This window comes from Petaurus breviceps, unplaced genomic scaffold (assembly GCF_028583685.1).
Source record: "Petaurus breviceps papuanus isolate PSGF00001 unplaced genomic scaffold, PetGlider_PUasm1.0 90825, whole genome shotgun sequence".
NCBI classification, from domain to species: Eukaryota; Metazoa; Chordata; class Mammalia; order Diprotodontia; family Petauridae; genus Petaurus; species Petaurus breviceps.
In genome coordinates this window covers 18781672-18798893 of record NW_027187353.1, presented here as the reverse complement: position 1 = coordinate 18798893, position 17222 = coordinate 18781672, and the positions used below count along the sequence as shown (strand labels likewise).

Genomic DNA, 17222 nt, shown 5'->3' with positions numbered 1-17222 from the left:
GAAATGATAACTACTCATATTTATATAGTACACATTGCAATAAAGTCTTTTTCCTTACAACAGCTGTGAAAAATAGATAAGTGTAAAGGATTATTATCCTCACTTTACAGATGAGAAAACAGAGACTCAGAGAAATCACGTGAGGCCCACACAGCCCCTCTTGTCCAAGCTGGGCCTGCAGCACAGGTCCATTGTACCTCCCTCCCTCAGAAGATGACAACAATCTCTTCCTTTAAGATTTACAAAGCACTTTCCTGGGCGGTCTTATTTGATCTGCCTAACAACCCTCTAAGTTAATAATTAGCATGACCATTTCACAGATGAGGAAAAAGCCTCAGAGAAGTGAAGTCATACATGGAGTAAGTGACAGGAGGGGTACTCCAGCCCAGGGCCTCTCATTCCCAAGCTCTTCCCACAACCTCACAAAATAGCCTTCACTTGTAACAGCTGGTGGAAAAGATGTCAGAAACAAGATCAGGTTTTCATTTTCCACTAATGGCGCACCAGATTGAGAGCCTGGAGCCCCTGGGATCGCATCTTGGTGCTAATTATTCGCTCTCTGACTTTAGACAAGTCTACATATTTTGCCTCAGTATTCTCATCTGTAAAAGGGTGTGAACTACATTATCTCTAAGGACCTTTTCAGCCCTAAATTTGATTCTAAGATTTTTAGAAATCTTTTATGTACAAAGAATAAGCTAATACCACCTGATATGGGAGCCTCTGGAAATAGAAATCTGTAGCTTACCATGTGAGCCAGCCCAGACATTTAAAGAACTCAATTGATTTAAAATGCTAACAGCCCCAAATGTTAAATAAACAACCTTTTCCCCAGTAGGAATAAGAACATAATGAAGGCAGATTTTTAGCTCATCAACTTAAGGTTCTAAAGTAGAATATTTACCCGGGACACAGTGGAGGAACATTTCTCTTTTATAGGGACCCAGTTTCTAATATTTTCAGTAAAAGTGGAATTCAATTAAACAGAATTCTCCATTAACAAGGACTTTTTCTGCCCTTTATTTTAAAAATAATTACCAACAAGCTATTACCGGGGATTCAGATTCAACTTTTTCTCTTCCGTGTTTCATATCCACAGTAATACAATCATAGGATCTCTACAGTTTTATTTTTGTCTTTGTAACCTCAGTACCCCGCAATGCATGGCACACAGTAAGTGCTTTAAAAAGTCTCTTGATTCATTGATATTTCTACTGATAAGTGAGACTGCAACATCCATAGTCATAAGGAAGATTGCACTATATTGTACATAGGCAAAAGATTACTAATTTTAGAAATATTTTTACCAAAAACAAAAAGATTGAGAATGTGTATTCTGAACCTGATTGTGTGAGCATACCCTTCACCAGTGCATATTGCAATCCATTCTTAACTTTTCATCCTATGTGATTTCTATTTATTAAATCATCCATACAGGATCTACCCTGTGCAATGGAGGCTTTCCTACTAAGCCTCATAATATTTCACAAAAAGCAATGCAACACGCACTGGCAATCTGTTCTTGTTCTCTTTCCCTCTCTCTGTCTCTCCCTTTCTCCCTCTCCCTTTTACCCTTCTCTTATTACCATTAGTGGTACCTTTTACACCTTTTCTTATACCCAAATAATTATTGATAATTTACAACCCATTATGCCTGGGTCCCTTGCAGTTTCTAAAATCATGGTGTTCCAGGATCAGCGGCCATTGAAATTGATACCCAAGTGTCTTGTGTCGCATGTGGCAAATGAAGTAATTGGAGGTCCCCTATAACTCTGAACCTGTAGTCTGTGAGCATTACTTTTCCTCCGTGTATGTCTGCTCAGGCCCAGCTGCTCTTCCCAAGTACCATGACTACTTCCTCCTCATTAGGTTAATGCCCCACAATTGTTTCACTGTCCTTGTTGGTAAGAGATGGATCACTATCAAAACACTTAGCAGATTTGTTCCGAGTGGTGTCCAGAAAAGGTTTTATGCAGAGCGCTGTTAATCAAGGAATGACGAATAAATATTGTAGAATTTCAAGGGATCAGTGATGTGTTTATTCTAGTACGTAAAGGAATTGGTCATCTCGTCAATGTAGATGCTCTCTCCAGTAGCTCAGGGGGCAGCAGGCCACTCAAGTCTTTTCACAAGCCTTCCTGGGAATAGTAACTCATCAGCCTTCCTCTAAGAACGAATATTGCTTGGCTAGCAGTGCTCTTCTCGGGCCCGCTGTCACTACATGACCCACCTAGCACCTTGTCTGATCACACACTTCCTGAAGGATACCTCTTAGGACATCCTTCGTTGTGCTAATCAGCCTGGGTGATATGCTCTAGTTTCCTTAGACCATCCACATTTCTCTCTGTTGCCCTTTGGGTCAACCATAGTTTTAATTCTTCAGAGCTTATGTTGTGACCTAATTTATAGCCATATGGAAGAAAGTGTGTGTGTGTGTGTGTGTGTGTGTGTGTGTGTGTGTGTGTGTGTGAGAGAGAGAGAGAGAGAGAACAAACAGCTAGAAATCATTCATGTCAATCCATTAATAAAAGTATTAATAATTTACATTTATAGAACACTTTTAAGATTTATAAAGTGCTTTCTTCACAATAGCCTGTTTCATTATTCCTATTTTCCAGGTGAAGAAAGTGAATGTCACTCAGGGAGGTAAGGTGACTTGCCTAGAGTCATAGAGTGACGGAGCTAGACCCCAGACATCCAGCCCTTTTAGGTTCTCATTTTATTTGCATTTTCTTTCTTTTTTCACTTTAATCATTATCGTCTTACTAGAAATTTGTTTTTCTTTAAATACTTAAATACTTTAAGTATCCCTTCAGCTCACTCATACAGTAAATGATCTTGAGTTTCTATGGCCAAAAGTATTAATCTCAGTTCACTTTGTTGGCTTGGTCCTGCAAAGACACTTGCCCATTCCCTCATTGAACCCATACCAGGAGCCTTTTAAGCTCGTTGCTGCACCTGTCAGGGCCATGGCTCTGCCATTGGAGATCTCCCAGTGTCCAGCACGTCCCTGTGCCTCAGGGAGCCCGGGACTCCTTTTCTCACATCATCTTCTCATTTGGAGAACCAGGACAAGTGAGGCCTTTTGTAACAGCTCCAGAGATGTCAACAGGTAGAAGCAGTGATATCAGGTGCTTTTGTGTAGAAAATTGTTCCATGTGGATTTTACGTTTTACAAAATACATGCGCTGGCTTCAGAATGAGGTTTTCTCCCTGATCTCCTTCAAAGATCCAGAGCAGGAGTGGACCTCCTTCTGCAGACTCCTTGTACAGAGGAGGAAGGGAGTCAGAGCTCCTGCTCAAGGTCATGTCACACCCTCAGAATCCAATTCAGCAAACATTTATTTCTTAAGCAGTTACAGAAGTGGAAGCTTCGCTGAGGCCTTGAGAAAGCCAACACACAAAAGATGGAAAAGCACTTCCATTGTGGCTCACAGTATACCGTCAGTTGGTCAGTCAGTTGGGCCACTGGTCCTTGTCTTTGGTGCCAGGCACTGTGCTAGACACTGGGGTTACACGCATAGAGAATGAAGCAATCCCATAGTCAGATGCAGAAGAGGGCAAGAGCATGGATTAATGTACATATCTCTGTGTGTATACACACAGATGGTGTGTGTGTGTGTGTGTGTGTGTACGTGTACATACACATATACACACAGCATCAGCATAAAGTTATCAGATACAGGGTCGTTTGGGAGGGAGGAGACCAGCAGTGGGGCCTGGGGGCAGTGTCCAGGGAGACTTGTGTAGAAGATGGTGACCTAAGCCTGCATCTAATACACAACAAATGTCCAGGGAAGAGACAGATCAAGTCCAGGCAGTAGCCTGAGGAGTGTGAGGAAGTAGAGAGGCTTTTGAGCGGGGGGACCCAGAAAGGCTTCCCAGGAGACTTGCCACCTGCACCTGGACATGAGAAGAACTTCTTCAGGCTGCTATGAGAGAGGGGGCCCAGGCATCCTGCACCCATTCTGCAGATGTGGGAAACCTGAAATTCAAGGACATTGTTGCTCATTCAAGGCTGCACAAGCAGCAACTTGTCAAGCATCTCTTGACTCTGATCCCAGAGCTCTTTTCCCCAGGATCACACATTTGTAACACTTTTATTGATGCTGTATATTTGAGGCTAATATATTGCTTATAAAGTATGGAATCTTTCATTTCTCCAGATAGTTGGACTTGAATTCAACCCAAATTAGCCTTGATTTGAACAGGCCTCCCCATCTGTTAGCTCACTGGATGGTCCCTCATAGGGGAAGGAAAGAAGCCAAGGACAGAGAGTACACCTTGAGTCTGGGCTTGAATCAGGGACTTTGACAGGCCCAGACACTGAGGATCAGACAAGAGGGAGTATAGAGACTGCCTTCACTCTCCTAGTTATCAATTCCAACTAATTGTCAGTATTCCCAGTGAGTCCTTGCAAGCAAAGCTCATACTTTTAAAGAAAAATATACGTTCACTTAAAAAGGGGTACAGCTGAGCTTGTTTCTGCTTCAGAGACAGTTTCATTCATTGGTTCTATTTTCATAGGCCAGAAGTCAGAGGGCTTGGCTTAAGAGTTTGGTTTTGTTCCTTTCTACCTCTGTGACCATGGGCAGATCTCAGCTTCCTCATCTATAGAACAGGAGGATTTGTCTAGATAACCATGATCCAGTGAATCATTTCAAAATACATTTCTCAACTTGACATTACGTCAGCTCTCAAAGTGTAACAGAATTTCCCTGTTGCCATTTTACGGACCTATCTACAGCCTAGCTGCTTTTTGGGGGGTCAGTGGAAGATTAAAAGGGAGGAATTTCTACAGTCAGCAATTCAGTGGTTCAGTAATCCTAGAGTATCTGCACTGGAAAGGCCCTCAGATCGTCTGACCTCCCCACCCCCACTGCCCAATTTAGATGAGGAGACCGGTTCAGAAACGTTGAAACTTGTCTGTGGCTGTCAGGACTTGAACTCAGCCTCCTGTGCTGCTGTTCCATTCCTTCTAGGTTTCCAGTTGGCTTCTGGGTTTTGTCATCAGAGTAGTTCTGCCAAGATAGATGTTCCTAATTCTACCTATTTTTCTTATGTAGATTTTATTTGCTGCAAGGTAGTCCATTGTATCATCTTCTACTAAAATCTTCCCTCCTGGACATCATTTTGCTGCTGGAGGTGACCTTGGTTTCTTTAAGGTGATGCTAGGGAAGCACTGGGGCTGGCAGGTCCTTTCCACGCTGGAAGGCTGTCAAGTGTTTGGATCTGGGAAGAGGCACTGGACTCCTTGTACAAAGACCAGCCAGCTCAGGGCCCCATGGAGGGAGGCTCCCTGGCCACAGCGAGTGAAGCCAGTAAAGCTCAGAGGGCAGCTCCCCAACAGCAGGGGCTCCCAGGTCTGCCCAAGTCTCCAGGCCCCTTGTACAGGAAGTGACTGGACTTGGTTTCTTTCTCTTGACAGGAGGAAGGGAAATGTATGATTACCTTGATGGGCACACATTGCTTGAAAGGAAATGCAGCCCCTCTCTCTGTGGTTCCTTAGTAAAAAGCCTTCTTTCCATTGAGTGAGGCAACCTTCAGACTCACTCCAACCAAGATGACCAGAGCTATGAGAGGGTCAGTGGGAAGACCCATCTTGGAGCCTCTGCATCTGTGACTGGTGCTCCCCTCACCTCTCCGGGCCCTGGGCTCCCTCACTGTCAAAGTGAAAGAGCACTCCCAGTTACCAGGTGGGGGCTCGTGTTCTGGTGTAGATGGCCTTCACCCACCGCTCTGTCCTGAGCCAAAGGATTCTGTGCCAGGTGAAGTTTGGCATCACGTGTTAACTGTTAATGTTGGGAAACTCACGTTCTGGAGGTAGAGGCTTGTTGGCTTCCCTCTCTGGAGCTACGGCTGCACCTTTCTGTTCCCCTCTAGTGTTCTGGCTTCCAGCCAAGGTTGGCAAGGGCAGGCTCTGCCAGGTAACAAACCTGTCAGAAGAGACGCCCAGGCAGTCTCCCCTCAGCTGCAAGGAATTCACGTCAATCCATATGGGCCAAGGACTGTGCCAAGAGGAGATTTTTGTTTTCTCTTCCGCCACAGAAGCAGAAGTAAATAGTTAAGGGAGCTCATAATTGGTGGTGGTGGGCAAAACCGAGTGGAGGCATCACACTGCGTCTTTGCTGTGAACAAGGCCTCCGAGTCTGTCCCTAAGATGCTTCAGGGATTACCGTGTATATTGGGTTATACCATGTCTGCTTTTGAAGTAGCTCAGTGTTGTTTCTTCTGGACAGGCAGCATAGTTTAATGGAAGGGGCTCCAGGCTTCTCAGAGGTTCTGGGTTCAAGTCTCTACTCTGGGTGATCCTGAATAAGTCACTTCTCCCCCAAGAGCCTCCCCATGGTCACACAGCAGGGCGGGGCCCAGCAGAGCATCCACCTAGGGCTCTCCCTGATCCAGCACTCTTCTCTACCCCCGCACTCAGAGCTGGTACCGCCTGCATTCGTTGGCTGCACTCGGCTGTCTTCTCTTGTAGAACTGTCCTGTTTGAGTCTTGTTTCTTAAAATCCATCTTAACTTTAATATTCATGTGTTAGCATTAATGTTACTTGTTAATCATTAGAGTCCTGGCTTCTTAATACAATTTTTTATAATGCCTTGGAATATCTACATACATCTAAATTTATTAAAAAACCTTTTTTTATTTAGATTTTTTTTTTCTCTTGGCTGAGATAAGATTTACAGAAGTGGGCCTGTCTAGTTTGTCACAAACATCCCATGGAGTAAAGTGGGAATCTGGCTTCTCTAACTTTTCTAACTTTATGATGCGTAGGTGTGCGTCCTAGCCAGTCTCATCTCCTTGAAGTTTTTCTTCTATTCACGTTTGAACACCAGCAAGTTGTGATATGGACCTCTTAATCAAATAAAACACAAAACTAAATAAGTAATATCGTGAAATAATAAATAATATGATGAAAACAATCAGAGAATCATTTCTTGTATAATAAATTCTTTATCATATTATGAAAATGTACAAGTTATTTTGGATTCTTAGTAATGTCAAAACCAATTAAGACCTTAGTAAATAATGAATAAGCTCCTACCCTCTGGTTCTGGAACAAGCCAAGGAAATACTTTAAAAAAAAAAAAAAGGTTCAGCTTTGGCTAAATCTGTGGATTATATTCTCTTAGCCCTGTATTTCTCACCAGAATCACGGGATTTTACAGTTTGAAGGGACCTAAGAGATCATTTATTTCAACCCCCTCCTTTTCTAGCTGGAGAGACTGAAGTGTAGAATGGAGGAGTCAGTTAGCCAGTGCCGGCCTCCTGTGGGACTCCCAGTGCAAGGCCCTTGGCACACGAAGTTGTGCCGGCTTGCATCTGGAGAGCTTAGGGCCCATCCATCCAGTCCAGATAAAGACATCTGGACCCAGCATGCTCTAGGGAAGCTAGGTAACACATTGTATAGAGCTCTGCACTTGGAGTCAGGAAGCCCTAAGTTCAGATTCCATCTCAGATACCTACTCACTGTGTGACCCTGGACAAGTTACTTACCTTCTGTTTGCCTCAGCTATAAAATGGGAATACTGTCAGCACCTACCTACAGAGTTGTTGTGAAGATCAGATGAAGTTATATTTGTAAAGTGCCTATCACAGGGTCTGACATGCAGTAGGTGCTTAATAAATGCTTATTCCATTCCCTTTGTGTTATCTGCCCCAGGTCACTTGGCTAGGCCATGTCAGAGTGAGGATTAGAACTCAGGCCCTGTGACTCTGAGTCAGATGCCCTCCCACACCCTCCCAAGGCTGCATTCCCACTGTTTTTGTGCTCACCTGCCAAAGATCCTCTGAAAGTCCTCTGAAATTCATGGTAGAAGAAAATAATTCTGCCCTACAAAGTTCTGGACAGCTTGTAAATGTGGTTGCTAATGTCCTTAGGGTGATTTAGGCCTCTCCCTAAAGGTCCCTTCCCTTGCATGACCTTCCAGCTTAATCAGAGGGATCATGGTTAAGCCCGGAGCGTGAATGTGACTGAGCGGCTCCCCAGCTGCCTCCCCAGCCATCACTGGTCATTCCACAGCTTTAGGACCATCTGGCAACTGTCAGATAGTGTCATTATCCCCATTTCATAGATGAAACAACTGAGTATCACAGAGAGAAATGGACAGCCCAGAGTCACAGGGTAAGTGTCAAGGCCAGAGTTGTAGCTCGGGTGCTTCATTTGCCTTTACCTGTGTCTCCACTCTGCCTCCATGTTGGAGGCTCCCCATGCCCTCCCCGGACCTGAGGCTAGAGGTTCTTGATAACTGTAGGAACTGTTGTCAGACTCAGAGTGATCCCGCAGTGGCCCATCAGAACTCAAAAACAGGAGTAGAGCAAGAATTAGAACCCAGAAGAAGAGCAGCTCCAGGAAACTGTTCTCTGTAAGTCTTCTAATAGATTTGGTCACTAAGGGAGATTTTGGGGAGGGCGGTTGCTCGTGTTGGACCGCCATTCAAACAATCTGAATTCATCAGCTGGAAATGCCCAGAATTTGAGCTGACCAGATGGGGCTCATGGGGGGGGGGGGGGGTGGGGGGGGGGGGGGGGGAAGCCGGAGAGGAGAGGGAAAGAGGAGGAGGTGCCAGCTGTGCCAAGATTCACCAGGCCTCTCCTTCCCTTGCACCCTTTGAGAGGGGGCCTTGCCAGGCCTCCAAGGCTGCCACATGTCGGTTTGGGAGAAGACTCAGACCAGACCATGGAGCCCTGTTGTTGCTTGGAGAGGAGAGGAAAAAGAAAGCTGCTTAGCACAGAGCATGAGATAACCCGCTTCTGCTGTGAGTAATTGCAAGAGACACTTGTGAATATTGCCCAGTAAATCTGCACCTTCCATAGGCCTGCATTTCAGGGGAGGCTTCCACAGGACAGAGCGGCAACAACACATGTCTAATAGGTGCATTCATTTCAATCTGCTCATTCAGTGAACAGGCCTGATTAATTAGTGCATGTCACCATCTGTGCTTAGTGAGACTATTCATTTTTAAAATGTTGAAATTGCAGGGAATGGTGAACACCAATTAAATTCCTTTTAACTGGATTATGTTGGTATAAAGCATGCATGTAGGAGGACCTCATTGGAATGCAGCGTGCATCTGAAGGTGCACACACCAGCCTGAAATCAATTAGAACAAGAGAAGTCGGGGAGATAGAGAGAGATAGTGTGTGTGTAGGAAGAAATGCCTCTCTTCCCCTTCTTTCCGTGCTTCTGCATGTGTGTGTGTATGTATATATGCAGCTACAGCTATGTATCTGTATCTTTTCCTTTGTATACATTTCTCTTTCTCTCCCTGTGTATACCTTCCTCTGCCTTTCTGTCTTTCTCTATACCTTCATCACCCCAGTCATTACCCTCTCCTTTTTTTCTTTCCTCCCCTTTTTTTGACCCTTCCCACCTTCTGTGTTTCTCTCCCCCTTTTCTCTCTCCCTAGTTTCTCTGTCCTATTCTCTTCTGTCTCTTCTCCTGATCTCAGCCATACTCCCTTACTCTTTATAAAAGAGTATGTTACAGTGGACTAGGGTTTGATAGAGCTTCACCTACTCAGAGCCCTAAGGAAAGTTCTTCTAGATGTATACATACATACATACATACATACATACATACATACATTCATTCATTCATTCATATGTACATTATGAAGCTTCTCCCTTAGCAAAACTTACTTTTCCTTTTTTTAAATCACCTACATCTCCTGTTTTGTTTTTCCAAACCCCTTCTGGGTTGTAAATAACCTTTTTTTTTTGGAGGGCAATTGGGGTTAAGTGACTTTTCCAAGGTCACACAGCTAGTGCGTGTTAAGTGTCTGAGGCCATATTTGAACTCAGGTCCTCCTGACTCCAGGGCTGGTGCTCTATTCACTGCACCACCTAGCCACCCCTAAATAACATTTTGAAAAGAAAAACAAGTTTGGAAGAAGAGGTGGGATGAGCCATGGGAAGGAGCCTTCCCCCTTCCTCCCTACCCTGCATCCTTCGTATAGTTATCAGCAATAAAAGGTATTAGCACACCTCCAGAGCTTCATGCTCTCTCCAGGGTCAGAGGCTGAGCAGTTGCTGTAAAGCTGGGCTCCATTCTCCAGTGGACTGAAAAAGAGGGTGTCTGTTGTTGGCTGCAGTAGCCAAGAGAGTGGGTAGGCTAGCCCCTGAGGTCTGTAGAAAAATAAGGATGATGAGACATCAGCCCCAGATCCAGGAATGTCCTGGAGTAGACTCGGCTCCCAGAGTGCCTGGCTTTGGCCCGTAGCCCCTTGCCCCAGACCACAAGAACCACAGCCAGTGGCTCAAAAGAGACTCTCCAGCTCCTGCCTGCCTCGTGGTTGGGGGCAAGAGTCCACAGTTTAGCCACAACAGCAGCAGACGTGTTTCTGGCATCCCAGGACAGGACACTGAACACATTTTCCCGTAGAACCATTGCTCTGAAGAGGGATTAGGTTCCATAGTACTAACCACCAAGTATAATGTTTTTCAAGGGAAAAAGCATTCTAGTTTGAAAGCAAATGACTTCCCACAAAAGCTTTTGGAGCGCCACTTTCCTAAGTTCACTTAAAGCTTTTCATGATGACAGTTAGCTTTAAGAACACGGATCACTATCACCAGGCTCTAAGATAGTGATGTCACTGGATTGTAGATTAGATCTGAAGGACACTTTCAAGGTCATCTCATAGAGAAAACTGGAGTCCATCAAGGTCAAGACTTATCCAGTAGTAAGGGGCAGGACCAGGATTCAAACCCAGGGCCTCTGGCTCCCAGGCCCACGGAAATTACCAGAGACTTTGGCCTTTCCCAAATGGCTCTGGAACTTTAAAGTTTCTTTCTCTTCCTTTTATGACGGCCCACCAGCCTCGAGCAGCTCTTCTCTCCATTTCTAGTTTGAAGTCTCTGCTCAGCCTTGGACGTGAAAACTTGATCATTAATCGAGTTAGAATTTTTCTTAAAAAACTCAACCCCTTGAGGACACGAGTGGTTCTGATAATTTGGTGCCTGAGCTTTAACATGAACCTGGGTGGCTTTTCTGGAGCCTCTCAGGCTGCCTCCCTGACTCTGGCCAGCGCTTAGCCTAGATGACAGAATTGAGGTGTGTGATTCTGTGCCTGTGGTGGGTGGAGGCGGGGGAGTAGTTCGATTGTTGGGAACTTGAGCCCCACCTCACGTCTTTTAGTTATTCTATCAGGGCTAGGCATGGCATTTGGACCTAAGTTTGCATTCAGCAAGCTCCTAGTGAGGCTTACCTGCATGTCACATTTTTGCTTCCAAGTATAAAAATGCGAGGTTCTGCCTGACATTCACTTCTTGGCATCTGGAGGGGCCTGTTTGTTGACAATAGAATTTGTGGACAGTAGAAGGAACACTAGATTTTCTGCCTGGAAGAGCTTAAAGATCATGTGATCTCATCCCGTTATATTTGGAGGAGGAAATGGAGGCTTAGAGAATTCAAGTGACTTGATCAAACTCAGGGCAGCAATTTAGTAGCAGAACTGAGGTCCAAGGTCTCCCTGTTCCCAAAGGTGTGCTCAAGTTTGGTGAGAAAGCTTGGCTTGACAAAGGTCTATTTCATTCAATAACCATTTGTTTACCCCCCTAATATGGTAGCCTAGTGGAAGGCTCTGCCACACACATAGAGATCATGTGCACTTTGTGACAGTTGAGTATGTTAGAGGCAGTGCCAAAGTGCTAAGCTGGAATTCCATCCTGTCCACTAGCCTCATTGTTACCCATGCTTCCTAAGACCCACTTGACTTCATCCTCCAGGATGTTGGGTTCAACCACCTGGCTAAACAGCATGGGTATCAGGGAAGTTAAAGTCTTTCTTGTGTAGTTTTTTGGTGTATTCTTGCCACCTCCTCTTAACCTCTGTTAAATCCCTACCATTTTTGTCTTTTATCATGTTCATTTTTGTATGAAATGTTCCCTTGATATCTCTAATCTTTTTGAAGAGATCTCTTGTCTTCCCCATTCTGTTGTTTTCTTCTATTTGTATTGCTTATTTAAGAAGAACTTATCTCTCCTTGCTGTCTCTGGAATTCTGCATTCAACTAGAAATATTTTTCCTTTCTCCTTTACCTTTTGCTTTCCTTCTTTCCTCAGTTATTTATAATATAGCTGCAGTTAAAATGGGTGGGGAAAAATGACTAGAGACTTTTTTCTTTATCTTTTTCTCTCCTTTAATTAACTTCTTCCCTCAATGGTTCTTTTGCTCCCTTTTCTACTCAAATATTGTGTATTTTATTCATGCCGTTTAGAATCAGGAGTTGTAGTCAAGCATATTTATACATATTCATACATTTCTATTGAAAGGTGAACCATGTAATGGATAGTCTGAAATGTTGGGAAGTTAAGTGAACAAGTGTTTAAGTGTCTGCTATGTGCTAAGCACCAGATTAAAAACAAAAATCAAAGTAGTCCCCATCCTCAGGGAGCTCACAGTCTAATGGGGGAGTTGACCTTCAAAGAGATACATACATGGTAAACTGCAGGTGATCATGGATGGGAAGCACCAGCATCATGGGGGATAGAGACAGGCTTCTTGTACAAGTGGAGATTTTAGCTGGGACTTGAAGGAAGCCAAGGAAGCCAGAAGCATAGATAAGGAGAGAGAGCATTCCAGGCATGGGAGACAACCAGGAAAAATGGCCACAGTCAGGAGATGGGATTTCTTGTGCAGCTAAGAAACCGGTGTCACTAGAATTCAGGAAAATGAGATGTCAGGAGACTGGGGAGGTGGGAAGGGACCATGCTGGTAGGAGCTTTAAAAGCCAACAGAGACTTTTTTATCTCATCTTGGAGGTCATAGAGAATCACTAGAGTATAGTCATGATCAGACCTGTATCAGTTTGCAGCCAGGTGGAGGATGGTCTGGAGCAGGGAAAGACTTGAGACAGGGAGACCGACCCAAAGACTAGGACATGACATGACAAAGTCTAGGCATGAGGTGATGAGAAGCTTGCAACGGGTGATAGTAATGAGGAGGAGGAACACATATGATGTTGTTCATCCTTCGTTTTCAAAAAGAACCAGTGACGTCACAGATGAGTTGGATTTAAATGAGGCCGAGTTGTGCAAAGTTGTCGGCCGACCTCTCTTTGAGTCATTCAAGTCCAATGGTAAGACAGAAGTCAAGACAACTGGCAGTAGTGTCTTTGATGCCTGACCAAGCTCTAAACATTCAACAGTGGCTACTTCAGCCGCCTCCATCTGGGACCCATTCTGCCTAGGGAAGTCTTCACACGCTTGGGGTAGCTACATGTTTGAAGTCTGTAGGTTGCCCTCTGCCTGGTTCAGCCTGTGCACCAGCTCAGCTTTACCGGGTGTGATCACTGTGCATGCCACAGCTTCTTGGAACCACGGGTGAGAGGAGCAGCCCCACATCAGAGCTGCTGGTCCTCCCTGAACACCCCAGGGGCATATGAGAGATACCACAGAGGTGCGATTGACAGGAGCACGTGGCAACAGCCTGGATGTGAGCATTGAATGAGAGGGAGTTGAAACCTTGAAATTGTCTCCTGTGTAGCCGGAGAGATGAGACTGGAGGTCAGCCAGGAGTTTAGGGCTGAGTAAGAAGATGGGAGAATCATCAGCATAGAGATGATTATCGAGCCCATGGTGAACAATCGCCAAGCAAAATATTAGAGGGAAAAGAGAAGAGAAGAGGGCTCAGGGCCCTCTTGTGGGACAGAGCTTGTGGGATACCTGGTGTCAGTGGACATGACGTGGACAAAGATCCAGAGAAGGAGAGTAAACAGCAGGAGTTTAGGTCAGACAGGTGGGAGGAGAACCAGGTAGAGTAGGGGATGGAAACCTAGAGAGAAGAGAGGATCAAGGAGAAAAGGATGATTGATAATGGCAAGGACTGCAGAGAGGTCAAAAAGGATGCAGATTTAAAAGCCATTAGACTTGGCAGCTAAGAGAACTAGTAACTTTGGAGAGAGCCAGTTTAGTTGAGGTTGGAAAACTGTAGGGAACTAAGAAGAGAGGGGGAGGAAAGGCAGTGGGGCACCATTGTAGATGGCCTCCTGGGAAGTGAGATGTGGGGGGAGAGCTAGCTGAGAGAGTAGCAGTGGTGGAGGATCGTTCTAAGGAACTGGATTGGAATTCTCACTAGTACATGGTGGTATGAAAAGGCAGCCATGGAAAAACAGGTAGCAGGCCTCAGACGCAGAAAGATGTGGGTTCAAATTCCACCACTGACCCATTCTAGCTGTGTGACTACTTAAATAAAGTCTCTTAACCTCTCATCGGAACTGGCAACTCTATAAGATTATCCATTGCCAAGCAGGTGCTGAATTTGCTCCTGGGGGGAGGGAGGCTAGAGACTTCTCCACATTGATGAAAGCATAGACCTGGTCCCCACACCTGTCTCCCTTCCCCTCAAAATAGGAGTTTAACTGAAGTGCTGGGGATTTATGCTAGAATATGAAAATCTACTACTCTGTGAAAGACAGTTTTCTGAGGCAGTGGACTGTTTCTCATTCTTTCCTCCACAGATTCTACCCACTTTCTCGTTCTGGGCTAAGAAAGCACAGTCTAGTACCTCAGACTAAGTACAAAGCAACCGTCTCAATTTGCTGTAAGTTGTTTTTCTTTACAACGAACCTTTTCATTCGGATTGTATTCAGTATTCATTTGCACCCTGACCAGACTGAATTATTTGGATTTTTACAAAAGGACTTGCTACCTAAATTAATCACTGACACTGAGATGGGGAAGGGCTGAGCAGCAACAGTATTTAGCCAACTTGAAATTGGACAGTGCTCCAAGCCTCGCTTGGGGCGTTCCCAGTCACTTCCCAAGCCAAGACTGACTCATGATACTGGGGCTACCTGAGTGCAGCTCAGTTCAGTTCAGTGAACATTTGCTAGGTGCCTATTGGAAGCTGCCTCTCTTGGACATTTCACAAATTTGCTTACTCCCCCAATTAATTCCTAATTAGGAAAGTTTTGCTATATTTACTTTTCATACTTACACTGGGTTAGGGGGATATTTGTAAACTCTTGGAATAGAAAACCCTTATGGCAAGCCACAGGGGAGATCGCAGTACTAACAAATGGCTTTCTGACCCACTCCTTTTCATCAGCTTGATTATAAGCATCACAGCAAGCTTTGTGGTGGTTAGGGCACTGGTAGATTAGCCGGGTCAGTCTGTTTTCTTGCTCCTTTTTTCCCTCTCCTTGTCTTCTCTTCCCTTTCCCTTCTCATTTGAATGGGTAGAATAGGGTAAGGGTAAAAGCAGCAAGAGTAGTTTCTTCTCTCCCCTAACTCATCCTCGATGCCTGTTTTGACCCCTTTTTTTGTCCCTTTTTTTCATTATCCTCCCAGTATCTAGAACTCCCGACAGGGTTTTGTGAGCCATGGGCTCTCCTAGCAGCACCGACACTTTCTGGCTGTGTAACAGGGCAAATCAGCACATCTCAGAGCCTTCATCATCTTAATGCCCACACCACCTTCTTCCCAGGAAGCTTGTCCCGAGCACAGAGCCACCTCGTACCAGATCTCAGACTCAGCCAGATGGAATCTGTTCCATGGCTTTGTCATCTGTGTGTGACTCTGTGTTCTCCATGCAAAAGGTGGGTTTTGTCTCCCATGGAACTTCCCTCTGACTTTGTTTTCACTTCCTCCCCTCCACCCTTTTAGTCATATTCAGGAGGTTTTGGCAGCTGGGTGGGGTGTCGGGTCAGCATTTCTGACTGTGGCAGAAAAAAAAGGCCAGAGTCCTGATGTGGGACTGGGTGTCACTTTTTCCTTCCCATTTTAAGTAAGCAACTCATATATTCCATTACAAAATGTTCATGAGCCTTCAGCTTGTAAATTTCATCCTAGGGACCTGGAGATAGAGACGAACATCTGGGTAAAACATGTGGTTTTGTTGCTTGTTGGAAGGCTTGTTAAGGGCCTGTGTACAGCAAGAAGAATGAAAGGCCTGTTGGCTGGCCTCTTGACTGCCACCTCCTCCTTTGTAGAGTGACAGTTTTTATAGATAGAGGTAATGGTCTTAGGAAGCAGTGCTATTGGAGAAGAAGCTGGCAGCCCAGTGCCCCATCCTCCTCTGCTATTAGCATATTCTCCTTGGGTGCCTTTCAGGAAATCCTCCATATGGTATTGAATAGACCACCAGCTCCCAGAACTGCCTCGGGACTGCAGAGGCCCAGGCATTTGTGCTAAGATGAAAACTGAAGGCTCCTTCAGGGTTATTTGTTTCTGATCTGGATGAAGCCGTGGGGTGGGAGGAAATGAATGATCAGGTCCATCAGCATCTCTGCAGCAGTAGAAAAACATCAAACCAGGGCGGCTAGGTGGCACAGTGAATAGAGCACCGGCCTGGAGTTAGAAGGACCTAAGTTCAAATCTGGCCTCAGACACTTAACACAAAAACTAGCCATGTGACCTTGGGCAAGTCACTTAACCCCAATTGCCCTACCTTCCCCCTCCAAAAATCAAAAAAAAAGAAAGAAAGAGGACCTTCAAACCAATAGCAGATCATAAAAGGCTGCCCCGGTCTGAAGAATGGAAATCTGCCTCCTTGAAGAGTTTCCACAACAGTCTTATTAGTAGAAAATGTTTGGCTTGCTGGGCTTTGGTCCTGAAAACTGTCATAGTGCAGAGAGTATTTCAAAGACTGAATCTTTTTCCAGATTATAAAGAAGGCTTCAGACACCTCCAAGCCTTGAACACTCATCATCACCATTTGCTTTGAGTTGAAGGGATGTCTGCAAAGATAGGTGAGCTTTTCTTCTAAAAACCTCTCCAAATCACGCAGATGAGCTAATGGGCGCCCATCACAGGCATGCCTTCAGGATGCCTTCTGCTTCGGCCCCTCAGAAGACTCCTTTCTCAGCTTTCACTTTGGCAGGAGGCGCCCCTGCTCCTTCTGGGGCATCTGGCTCCAGCTGGGAAGGCTTCAAAGGCTTGAATTGAGATGCAGCAAAATCCTTTTGCAGAGGTCTCCAAAACCAAAGGTGTGATATTTGGGCAGATCTGTACCTGACAGGGCTTTTTTATCTTGGGGACTCTTTGGAAGAGTTTTGACACAGTCTCCAAACATAATTAGCCTCTGAAATGAGAGACACCCTGCCTGCCTGCCCGCTCTTGAATCTGGGCCCTGCAGGACTTGAAGACTTAGGCTGCAGCTCCACCTGGTGGTCCAGGAAGGTGCCTGCTCAGCGTCCCTTCCCCTACTTCAGGATGGCAAGCAGGAACCCCTCCCTCCCACGGAACCCTTGGACTTGAGCTTATTGTTACATACCAG

General features: G+C 45.2%; 1 protein-coding gene across 11 annotated transcripts in view; it reads left to right on the top strand.

The window, feature by feature from the left end:
* Positions 1 to 17222, top strand: part of PEAK1 (pseudopodium enriched atypical kinase 1) — a 280555-nt gene that overhangs the window by 204224 nt on the left and 59109 nt on the right. The window contains exons 5-6 of one of the 11 annotated variants that reach the window (XM_069071428.1): positions 14464 to 14546; positions 16609 to 16695. The exons of 9 other annotated variants lie outside the window; for them this stretch is intronic. The gene's annotated coding sequence lies outside the window, so the exon portion shown is untranslated. The remainder of the gene's footprint in view (positions 1 to 14463; positions 14547 to 16608; positions 16696 to 17222) is intronic. One more of the 11 variants, XM_069071427.1, reaches the window with a different exon arrangement.